The 13,026-nt window shown below is 36.6% G+C and overlaps 1 protein-coding gene across 2 annotated transcripts in view; it reads left to right on the top strand.

Annotated features, from left to right (window-relative positions):
* The window catches only part of aplp1 (amyloid beta (A4) precursor-like protein 1), an 80,873-nt gene that overhangs the window by 1,210 nt on the left and 66,637 nt on the right, over positions 1 to 13,026 (top strand). The window lies entirely within an intron of this gene.

Raw genomic sequence — 13,026 nt, 5'->3', positions numbered from 1 at the left:
TTGGAAATCCTTCTTGGAAAAAGACAGAATAATGGGGCAGATTTATTTATTATATAAAGACTTTATGTAATATAATGCTACATTTGGCCGCATGCAGATCAAGTGTTGCGCATGGATTGGGATTGGGTCCCTCTGCTAGGATATAAATGTTGTAAATCCCTTTAAACTCTTGTGAACAAATCAGGGTAAGATCAAGAGAACACATAATATGTAATATGTAATTTTTTATTGCCACCGTTTGGGGCGGAACATTTTTTTAGCAGCCGATTTCGGTATGATTTAGAATAAGCATGAATAAATGTTAGTATTTGTCAGTCAGTAAGAATCAAAAGGTTACACTTTTACATTGAAGTTGTACATTTGTATTCTTTAAACACAGCAGTTATTATTAGAGGTCGAACGATTTATCGGTTTTGCTGAACAATCGTTCATCGGCAAATATCCATACGAGTTTGTTTTGATGCTCCTGTCTATCTATCTATCTATCTATCTATCTATCTATCTATCTATCTATCTATCTATCTATCTATCTATCTATCTATCTATCTATCTATCTATCTATCTATCTATCTATCTATCTATCTATCTATCTATCTATCTATCTATCTATCTATCTATCTATCTGTCTGTCTGTCTGTCTGTCTATCTATCATGTATATTACGGTAGTATACCATCCATCCATCCATCCATCCATCCATCCATCCATCCATCCATCCATCCATCCATCCATCCATCCATCCATCCATCCATCCATCACATCAACCAAGTAATATTTAGAAATATAATCATAATTAATTCAGCCCATTCACTGATGTTAACACAACCTTATGTAAATTATTACCTGATAAGAAAGTGCAGTTTTTTCTTCATTCTATTTTGTTCAGTCATTCACACAGTATAATCAATGACCAATAATCAATCCGCTCTGAAACGGCTCTGCTGGTAATATTAATCCCCTTTATGAAGTCACATCCTGTCTCCCAGAATGCAATCAGTTTGATTGAAGTCAATGTAATTAAATCTTAACATAACCTAGCTAACCACAAATGTCTTTAGAAACAAAGCTTGATAAAGATATTGTGTTAGACGTGGTCATACTCAATACTAGTCAGAATATGAGTCTGAAACTGCTCCATTGGGCTGTGCTTATGTGGCGTGTTTCAACCGAACCAGGAAAGACATCAATTGGAGAGACCTACAACCAATCAGAGCAATGAAACGATGCCAACAGAGCTCAACTGCACTGTGTTGCCAAGTCCGTGTTTTTTTTCCCCGCGGATTGTTTTCTATGTCCGCGGATTGAAGCGACTATTATGTGATATTATGTGATATTATGCGTTTAGGGCTAGTAGTTGGCGGGTTTTGTTGTACAAACTTGGCAACCCTGTCTGCACGCACGCTGAAATAAACCATCTTTGCCGGTGTTGTATAAAAAAAAAAAAAAAAAAAAAATGTAATGATACACAGAGTACTTACCCAACATGATCATCATTTTTGAGAGAAATTGTGAAGGTGAATGCATACAAACAAGCTCTCCGTTTAGGATTCAAACTAATATAATCCCAGCCCCTTTGATGACGTTCATGATTACGTTACTGTTGATCATCTGTCCGTAATCGTCTGAAGCCCGTCCTGATGATTTCATTGGTCCTAACAGTTTCTGTTCGGAGATAATTACTCCTCTATGGAGCGAGGCCAGACCGAACTGCCCGACCTAAACATTTTGTGGGCGGGGCTAAGTTCGGCTGGCATCCAGGCTATTGTGTTAGTATACTGGTCTGCTTCATAACCGTGCCACATTTAAAAACTAGTTTGTAGTTTCTTCAGTCTGTTTATCGATGAGTTAGCATGGTGTATATCTAGCCTAGAAAACCTGTACTTTGGGTCATAAATGAAAGCACATTGGTTGAACAGCAAACGCCATCACCAGCTTAAAAAAGAGCAGCAGAGGGAGAGGGAGGGCTGACTTGTTCTGTCCCCCTCCTGCTGTCTGAATGCGTCAGCACTCACCTCTAGCTGCTGATCCACAGATGCTGCTGCCGAGCCTCATGGGAAATGAGTAGCAGAGTCTTTAGGGTGTGTCTAGGAAACCCATTGTCACCTGCATCGTGCAGGGACCCAGTGTGTCCGTAGGTTAGATAAGATTGAAGTTTGTGGTTAGGTAATCATGGAAGTCTATGAGGGGATCCCCCTTCTTTGTTCATGTTTATCACAGAAGTGCCTTTAGCAATGTCTGTGCACTTATAATAAAATATTGAACAGAAAGGAAATATGATGACGTATATGTGCAGACTGCAGTGTAGAAGGTTTTTTGGGTCTTAAAAATTCATGTTTTTTGTCTTCTTCACATGCTCTCAATCTTCAAACTCATGTGTGCAGATTCAGTTCTTTATATTCAATGTTTACAACACAGTATCACTGATACTCTGAAAGAGCTAAGCAGCACACCTGTTTTATAATATAACATTTATAATAATAATAAATATTTCCTGACCATCAAATCAGCATATTAGAAGGATTGGTAATGCTAAAAATTCAGCTTTGCATCACAGGAATACATTACATTTTATAACATATTAAAATAGAAAAGCTTTATTTTAAATTGTAATATTATTTAACCATTTGTACTGTATTTTGATGAAGCTGAGACTTCTTTTGAAATAAATTACTTCTTTCAGAAAACCAAAAAAATATACCCTAAACTTGTAGGCCTTTATTCTAATTCTAATTGATAATTAATGGTGTGCATTTGTTTTAAAATGGCCTAGTAGGATGATTTTTTTTGACCAAACATATATATATTTTAGCTAAAATTTGAATGTAAGACATTTGTGACGTGAAGATGTTAATGAATAGATAAATTATTATTTTGAACGGATTCAATGTAGTGGACAGTTCAAAAGAAAAATATACGTCATAATGTTCTTGGCATCTATATAATATAATATAATATAATATAATATAATATAATATAATATAATATAATATAATATAATATAATATAATATAATATAATACAGCTGCGTTCAGAGTGTTTAAGGCCTTTAAGGACATGTACAAAGATAATATGTTTTATTTAGCAACCACTTAGATCATAGATAAATAAAATAATAATAATAATAATAATAATAATAATAATAATAATAATAATAATAAAACATTTACAGCCAATACAGGCAACTTTATTTATTAAAAAAAAAGGTTTTTGACAGTTTTAGCATCACCTCTAGCACGATCTCTACCACTTTTTTTTTTTTTTTTTTTTTTTTTTTTGGTGTCCTCAAAGTGTCAAATTTGGACTAAATATCTCATTTCGGTTCAAAGTTATAGACACTTATATTTATGAGAGCATCAAGATGACCCATGGGCAACATTGATTGGATTTATTTGCCACTTCCTATCAAAATGTATTATTGTTTTCGAATTTCCTGCAGTGGTTTTGTCACAGTTGCACAAACCATAAGGAGAAACCTTGCAATGTTTGATATCGTTGGATGTGGCAAGGATTCAGAAGTTTGAGGAGATGACTCCTGCGAAAAGCGCTGGCTTGAAACATCTCAGGCTCCTTTAGTGCATTATGCCGATGATACCAAGTTTTGTTCCGATCTACCGCCTCCTTGTCTAATAAATGCTTAAATTTCTTTGGGCAACGGCAGCCATGTTTTTTGAGATAGTGAAGTCTGCGATGGACATTGGCCTTTCTCATCAAATCTTCTGTCCAATCAAAATGCTCTCTAGAATCTAAAGCCTGCCTCCTACACTGCTGAAGCTGCAGCTGAAATCGGTAATTTGTTCACACATTTACTAATTTCTACATGGTGAAAGGCACAGAGTACACTATATTTGCAATAGGAAAAGATTGAGTGTAAATATGCTTTCAGTTGAGGCCAATGAAGTCTGGTTTTACATTAGTTTCACACACCGCGGCAGCGCACACACACCCACATACCCACACACCCATCACCCTGGACCCATTTGAATTCTGCACAGAATCAATGCAGCATTTCAAGGCGATATGGAGGAGATTAGGATGATCAACAGTTAGAAGAAAAAGGCTTTACCAAACAGAAAGGCTCTAGTCAATCTGTATATTAACGAAAAGCTATTGGCTATTTCAAAAAAGGGGAGGAGCTACTAACAGCTGGAGCCGTTTCAGGGGAAATCACATCAACACATTGAATAATGCAGCGCTTTTCAAGGCACTTCAGTGGGCCTTTAAGGAACACTCCACCGTTTTTAGAAATAGGGCTTATTCAACTTCTTTCCTACATTTAGATATGTGAGCAAATACATTTTTGTCTCAATGCATGCATTGTTTTAGTTTGGCAGGGTCGCCTCTGGCTTAGCTTAGCATAATGAATGGAATCCTATGTTGCCAGCTAGCATGTCCCAAATAAAAGTGATTAAAAAACAAACAAAACAAAAAACACCTAATTGCTTCTTGTGGCCTGCGTTAGAGGTCGACCGATTCATCGGATTTGCCGATTAATCGGCACAGATAGCTGATTGGTGGAACAATCGGTTATCGGCAAAAATCAATACCGATAGTTTTTCCGGTTTGCGTCAGTTGCGGGAGCGGCTGAGAAGGTTGCTGTCATTACACAGTAGCCTACGAGAGCTCTGAGAAGGGTGCTGTCATTACACAGTAGCCTAAGAAGGAACTGCTTGCATTATATAGCGCGAGAGTGGCCTCTAGAGGCCAAATGAAAAACTATCACTGATTGTTTACACACTGTAAAAAATTATTTAGAAAAAAAGTTACCTGGTTGCCTTAAAATTTTGAGTTCATTGAAATAAAAATTTTGAGTTAATACAATGACAATTTTTTAAGATTCGACAACCTTTATTAAAATATTATTAAAAGATTTTGTAAGCATATTGGGTAATTGTGTGTGTTTTATTTCTGATGATGCAGTGAAACATGCCACATAGCGCTATTTTCATGATTTATCAAAAAAAATTATGTGGTTCAGATACAAAAATATTTTGAGGTTCTATTTATTAAACAAATTTCCTTCATTGTATCAACTCAAATGTTTAATTTCAATAAACTCAAAATTTTAAGGCAACCAGGTTACTTACTTTTTTAAGTTAAACCAACAAAAACCAACCAATTTTTTTTTACAGTGCATTAACATGTGAGGCTCCGCGCTTCACAGCTCACACTGCACAGAGCGCACTGACACATCTGATGCGTGTTTAAAACACCAACAGAGAAACGGTATGAATACAGAACACTTCAGTACATGTTGCCAAATCATTATAAAGTAATTGATTTGTTGACTAGATGCTTGAGCAGGGGAAGAACAGCAGTATATGTACTTTGTCGTCGAGGCTGACAGGACGCTAATATTAGTAGCAACGGTTACCTCAAGCATTTAAAACGATGTAACTGTATCATGCATCCAACAGAAATATAAACGCATTAGACGTCAATACATATGTTGTTATTTTGATAAGAAAACCGTTGTGTTCAAAAAAAGCAAACTGTTTGGATTTATATGAAATGATAACACTTAATATAATACAATAATATTCAATTTGTAACATTAAGTAAGGTTAATAAATGCTCTAGAAGTTTTATTCATTGTTAGTTTTATCTGTTAACCTTTTTTATGCACTATGAACTAATATGAATGATTAAGGTAGAATTGTATTGATCGAATATTAATACATGCTGTAAAATGTACATTACATAATGCATTTAGTTCATGTAAGCTAGCTAAATAAATACATCATTGTTAACAAAGGGGATTTGCAGTCTGTTACCTGACATTTACATACATGTTTCTAGGTTAAAGCTTAAGAAACATTTATTTGCAATATTTTAATGTTTTAGTTATTTTCTGTATAATTTTTTTTCTGTTAGAACTCATTTTAATATTTTAATATTTACATATGAAATTTAACACATTTTCATGGTTCAGTACTTTTTTACATTTCTTGTAATAAAGTTCAGCACTGCTTTTTTACCTGTTATTTTCTGTATTATTATTATATTTTAATCTAGTATCTTTTTAAAAACTATCGGTCGATTATTCGGTTATCGGCAAGCGAGGTCCAACCTAGCTATCGGTATCGGTAAAATCCACTATCGGTCGACCTCTAGCCTGCGTATTCACAACGAGTACAAATAGCGATTTCCTACGCATTTTTCCAAAGCACTGCTACTTGGGTGCAGAGATATCACGGCTCTCATCCTCTCGTCCTCCGGCTGTTGGGCGATCGCAATGTGTTGCGTGATATCTCTGCGCCCAGGTAGCAGTGCTTCGCCTGTGCTTCCCCATAATATAGTCCCATGTCAATATCTTCCTAGGAAATCGCCTAGTCTTATTCTGCATCGATATTTGTACTCGTTGTGAATACGCAGGCCACAAGAAGTAATTAGGTGGGTGCTTTTTTTTGGATCACTTTTACTCGGGACATGCTAGCTGGCAACATAGGATTCCATTCATTATGCTAAGCTAAGCTAGCGGCAACACTGTCAAAGTAAAGCAATGCATGCACTGAGACAATGGATTTGCCCACATATCTAAATGTAGGAAATAAATTGAATAAGCCTACGCCTAACGGTTTAGGAGTTATGAGCCAACATCATACTTTTGACTGCTGTAGTGCCCCCGTCAGGCCGATCGGGGTGATCTTCAATGCCTTTGTAGGTGGTGACAGTACTAACAGCCCTCAAAAGTGCCAAGTCTCTACGAATTACGGTTTGGTCTGCCCGATTAGTTTTTAGGGGAGAATGAATGCTGATCCAAACTGAACAATTGCAATAGGGTTTCAGCACTACACATTCAAACGCCTAAATATAATATAAAAAATATAATATAATAATCCCCCAGGCCTCCTGGAGGACTCGCTCATACATATGGGTGACACAAATTTCACTGTAAATGATTTGTGAAATTTGTTCATTCCGAGAAAATTATTTTTCATTTTACTTTCGCTCTGTGCCAAGAAGAGAAAATGCCATTACGTCCGCACGATAGCATTAGCAACAGTGCTGTAGAGGTATTTCTCTTTTGATTAACTGTGTATCCATTCACAAATAGATTACAAAGGTAGCTCCATTCAGATACACCTGTATGACAGATGAAAGCTGGAGGGATAAGTGTGAGTCTTTAAGGTCACCTTGTGATGTGAAACAGTGAGCATAATTCCATTTAGCAATAATCTGGATGAGGTGCAAAATCCATCTTTTGTTATTCAAAAGTGGGAGCGTGCAAAAAGTTGACAGTCATATCCTAAGAGGATTATATACTTCTTTATTTATTAACACCAGTGAAGATTGCTTAAATTTATTAGCCATAAACCCATCTTTCATTGTTCAATTATGCTGGGCTGGTATAAGAGCATTACTGGGATTACCGTTGCTGCCAGTTCCTCTGTTGTGTTGTACAGTCAGTCTTGGCTTCATTGGTTTCGCAGTCACGATTGAGCATGTTAGATTCCCCCTGTTCGACTCACCGTAAAACCGCTTCTTAAATTTTCACCCCGAATATGCGGTTTTGATTTTCTTCACCGTACCTAGCGACGTACCTCACGTAATCTTCTCCGGGAGTTGTTTCCCCTCATGAAAGCAATGTTTAGACTGCTGTGAAGAGGTTGTTTGTTGAAGCTAGAAACCGAGGATTATTCTTATGCTTTGTTGTGGGGTTTTAAATGCTGCAGTGCTCTTTCATAGTATGTTTATGCGCAGAGAAAACAGCTGAACTGTGGCCTGTTGTGTAGCTTGTTGGGAGTGTGAGATTCCTCGGAGAACATTTTGATATTGGATTTCCAGAAGCAGAGGAGAGACTCCGCATTATGGAACCTGAGACCTGATGAAGCTGTACTGCGAAGCCCCTCGGGGGAACATGGCATGAAATGGTTCCAAAAGTTGAAAACCATGCTCTATTATAGAGCACATCTGGACTGAGTTTTTTAGGAACAATGGATATCGCATTTTGATGATCGTAGGCTTCTCGGATGAATCATTTATCACAATGGTAGATCAACTGTTCAGTGTTTTGTTGGTTTATTTGTTTCTGACATTAGAAGCAAATATATAAACTTGTATACATTTATTGAAAAGCCTATTGTCCAGTAAATTGTTAAATTATATGCATTTTATTAATACTGTTTTATATATAATGTAATTTATTGTAGTATGTTTTTATAATATAATGTATATCATTAATCATTTTAAAAGACAGAAAATATAAAATAATAATAATAATTTTAATGACTCTTAAAATAATTCTAAAACAGATTAAAACAATTACATTTTTAAATATATAATGACATTGTTTGTATCATTACATTTAGTATTTATAATTTATTTATATTTCATTTTAATATGATTTTTCTAATATGATTTAATCATTCATAATGTAAAATTACATTGACAATATTACATAATAACTGAAATAACTTTATTCTAAAAACATATTAATATAATTACAGTTTTACCTAGTCAATTACATAGTTTTAGTAATAATTATTATTTATTAATTATTCATTTTAATAGGATTTTTTATTATATAATTTATATCATTCATAATTTAAAATTACATATACAATATTAAATCAATTTTCATTTTACTTATAGCCTGATATATATATATATATATATATATATATATATATATATATATATATATATATATATATATATATATATACACACACACACACACACACACACACACACACACACACACACACACACACACACACACACACACACACACACACACACACACTAAAATAACTAAAAAAACTAAAAAATTAGTATTATCAGTAATATAATTTCTATAATAAATACATTAATATTGCATATATTATATTAAGTAATTATTAAAAAATGTAAAATATAAAAATTTATTATTCAAATTATAATACATTGTTAAAGATTAATATGTGTGTGTGTGTGTGTGTGTGTGTGTGTGTGTGTGTGTGTGTGTATGCATTTATTTATTTATTTATACAGTCGCTTTCAGTCCCTTTGAGCTTGGTAAATGTTTTTCATAATTATTTGTTCAGTTGTGTCAGTTTTAAGAGCACCTTTGCAGACACAAAACTGAAAGCACTGATTGTGACACCTGTGATTCCCTACTTATGCAGCCGCCACTGCTCCACAGGACGTCCTTATTGTTAGCAGAGGGTGGTGGAGTGGTAAGACACTGTTAATCGGGTAAAGAGAGACCCATGGAGCGAGGGCGGACCCTTGGGTGGTGATGTGCTTGAATTTTTAAATTGCCCAGCATGCTCAGCTCTCCCCAGTAGACTGCGGCCTCGTTGGTACAGAGTCACAGCGACTCTAGCTGCAGGCCAGGGGATTTGTTGAAACAGATACGGGTGTACAGGCCCCACCAGATCCCCCCTCTCTCTTTAATTAATTTCAGAGCTGGGAGATAATCAGGTTTCACTAATGTTTTCCAATGTGCTTTGCTCCGCCATGTGCATTTGCTACAGGGTATGAAACGCACCATTTCAGTGCATCATTCCTCTTCCTTCCCACCGTTTTTGTATTCCCTGTCAGTGCAGAGATAAAACACGCTCTGTGACAATGAAAGAAAAATACACTGCTCATTTAAAAGCGATGCAGTTGAAACCCATTAACTCTCACAGATAAGGTTATGACCATTTAAGCAGTGTGGCTTATTTGGAAACCACTATCACCTTTTGTTTTTACTTATAAAATCTAAGGCCATGCTGGGAATTCTACCACCTTCATTATGCATGTACTAAAAAAATACTGAATGCAAATGTTGCATTTCAGGATTTTGTTGACTGAAATGAATACATCTGCAAAATACGAAAGACACACAATCAGCCAAATAAATACTTAGGATTATGACTGCCTTGATAAAGTGTTGATTACAGCATTCCATTTATTATTTTCCTTTTTTTTGCATTAGTTGAGCATTGTAGCCATTCACAGACTAGTTGTGCGCATGAATGACATTTAAATTAGTGGCTAAAAAAGAGTGAAGTTTCTGAAGTCGGATGGGTGTTTTACGATTCACTTTGAGGCCTTATCACCCAACTCAAGCGAAAAGCTATTTGCTAAATGTATTGCTGTTTGCTTGCAGTGTAGCAGTGAAACACCTATACAACGCATGTGATCAATGTGAAAAATCTATAATGCTCACATCACAAGGCAAAAACATGGTAATTAAAGCAACACTCCACTTTTTTTTTTTTTTTTTTTTTTTTTTTTGTAAATAGGCTCATTTTACAACTCCCCTAGAGTTAAACAGTTGAGTTTTAATGTTTTTTAAACCATTGCGCCGATCTCCTGATCTGGCAGTAAAACTTTTAGTGTAGCTTAGCTTAGATCATTGAATCTGATTAGACCGTTAGCATCTCTCTCAAAAGTGCCCAAAGACTTTCAATATATTTTTCTGTCGTACCATGGGTGCAGCGGCACAATGATATTACGCCTGAAAATAGTTCCCAGCATGCTCCCTGTGCAAGCAGTGTGTCTTGTTTGTTATTATGTGCAGCAGCAAAGTTCCTTGATTATTATGCAGGAATAGTATAATTTATAGTATAATTATAATATAAAGGAAAAGTATAGCTCCTAGCCATATCGAATCACAACTTTTAATTGTCAGTCTTAGTACACATGTAACTACAAAAGAGACCGTTTAAAATAGGAAAAATATTGATAGTCTTTGGTCATTTTTGAGCGAGATGCTAACGGTCTAAATCAGATTCAATGATCTATGCTAAGCTATGCTAAAAGTTTTACCGCCAGATCCGGAGAGATCTGGCTGAATGGATTCGAAAATGGTAAAACTCAACTGTTTAAGTTGAGTCTGAGTTGGAAAATGAGCGTATTTTCCAAAAAAGTGGAATGTTCCTTTAAAAAACTCATTGTGGAGACAGACAGCTTCAGTTTCAGCGTCCAATCATTTGTTCAAAATTTGAATTTCGTTTTTCGTGCTGCCAAGTGATGAGTGTGTAAATATGATGTATATAATAGCTGTTCAGGAACACAGTTCTCTGTTGGTTGTGGATAGCCTTCATAAAATATATGGCATGTTGTTATGCTACAAGTATTTTAATGTAAATTGTATTGATCAGAATGAATCAAACCAGTTTTTTTTTATTTATTTTTTATCATAATTGTGCAGCCTTATGAGTGAGAATATAACCCAGTGCAGGTTTCTGTCTGTGTCTTCATCCTGACCAGGGAAAAGCCTAATTGGCTCTGGTTTCTATTCGAAGTTTCAGAGATTGTGAGGCTAAAAAAAATTAAGTCGGAAGTTTTGGCTTCCCAGTAGAAGGCTTTAGTTAGACAGCCTATGGAGCTGCTGCAATAAATTGATAACACTGCTCCAGACTTTTGCTGGAGGGAAATGAATAAAAAGAAAGGAAGTGTGAAGAAAGAGGGCGAGAGAGAGAGAGAGACAGTAATGGCATATGAAAATGCAAGCCAGGGGATAGGAGGAGAGTGTAAAGAAGATAGAGTGATATTAGCTTTGGGAGAAATCCTAACCCTGCTGGCCCCGGTTTGTTCTCCTGATCCTATTCATCTCTGTCAGTGATCCGCACTCTTGTATGGCCTGGTGGGAGATGTCAGTCAGTGGGGAGATGTCACAAGCCTAGATGTCTTAAGAGCACATATATAAAACCATGCTGGGCGTTTCATTGACCAAGAACCAATTTCAACAGGGAAGGGTTTTTGTGATATAATGAATGAACAGAAAATGTAGGCAGTGGGGTAAAATTGTATTCATTATGTAACAATCAGGCATAACTTTATGACAAATGATAGGTGAAGTGAATAACACTGATTATCTCTTTACCATGGCACCTGTTAGTAAGTGGGATATATTAGGCGGCAAGTAAACATTTAGTCCTCAAAATTGATGTGTTAGAAGCAGGAAACAATGGGCAAGCTAATGATTTGAGTGAGTCTGACAAGGGCCAAATTGTGATGACTAGAGGACTAGCATCTCCAAAAGTGCAGATCTTGTGGGGTGTTCCCGGTCTGCAGTGGTCAGTATCTATCAAAAGTGATCCAAGGAAGGAACAGTGGTGAACCGGTGACAGGGTCATGGGTGGCCAAGGCTCACTGATTTACGTACGGAGCGAAGCCTGGCTGAGCTTCTGTAGCTCAAATTGTTCAAGAAGTTAATGCTCTTATAGAAAGGTGTCAGAATACACAGCACATCGCAGTTTGTTGCATATGGGGCTGCATAGCCGCAGACCAGTCAGGTTGCTGACCCCTGTTCATTGGTGAAAGTATGCAAAGTGAGCATCAGAACTGGACCACGGAGCAATGGAAGAAGGTGGCCTGGTCTGATGAATCATGATGAATTTTCTTTTATGGTCGTCGGGTGTGTGGGCAATGTTCTGCTGGGAAAACTCGGGTCCTGCCATCCATGTGGATGTTACTTTGACATGTACCTCCTACCTAAGCATTGTTGCAGACCATGGAAACGGTATTCCCTGGTCACTGTGGCCTCTTCCAGTAGGGTAATGTGCCCTGCCACAAAGCAAAAATGGTTCAGGAATGGTCTGAGGAGAAGAACAACGAGTTTGAGGTGTTGACTTGGCCTCCAAATTTCCCAGATCTCAATCCAATCGAGCATCTGTGGGATGTGCTGAACAAACAAGTCTGTTCTATTGAGGCCCAGCCTCACAACTTACAGGACTTAAAAGATCTGCTGCCAACATCTTGGTGCCTGATACCACAGCACACCTTCAGGGGTCTAGTGTAGTCCATGCCTTGATGGGTCAGGGCTGCTTTGGCAACAAAAGGTGGACCAATACCATATTAGGTCATAATGTTATGCCTGATCAGTGTATTACAGCAGTGTTTCTGTTGTAAATGTCAGTGGTTTTGCATGGGCAAGTTTAGACCAGCGGTTCGAAATGTGGTTAAATACAAGAGTGCAATGCAAAATGTGCTAAATGGGGAGTGATAATAGATTTATTGCAAATGGAGCAGGCAGATAGCTGTAGGCAAGATAAGATGGATTTGTGAGATCGAAGACAGATTTAGGGCAACCTTGGAGGAATTCTGTGGA

This window comes from Pseudorasbora parva, chromosome 8, assembly GCF_024679245.1.
Source record: "Pseudorasbora parva isolate DD20220531a chromosome 8, ASM2467924v1, whole genome shotgun sequence".
In the NCBI taxonomy this organism is placed as follows: domain Eukaryota; kingdom Metazoa; phylum Chordata; class Actinopteri; order Cypriniformes; family Gobionidae; genus Pseudorasbora; species Pseudorasbora parva.
This window is presented reverse-complemented; position numbering and strand designations above follow the sequence as displayed.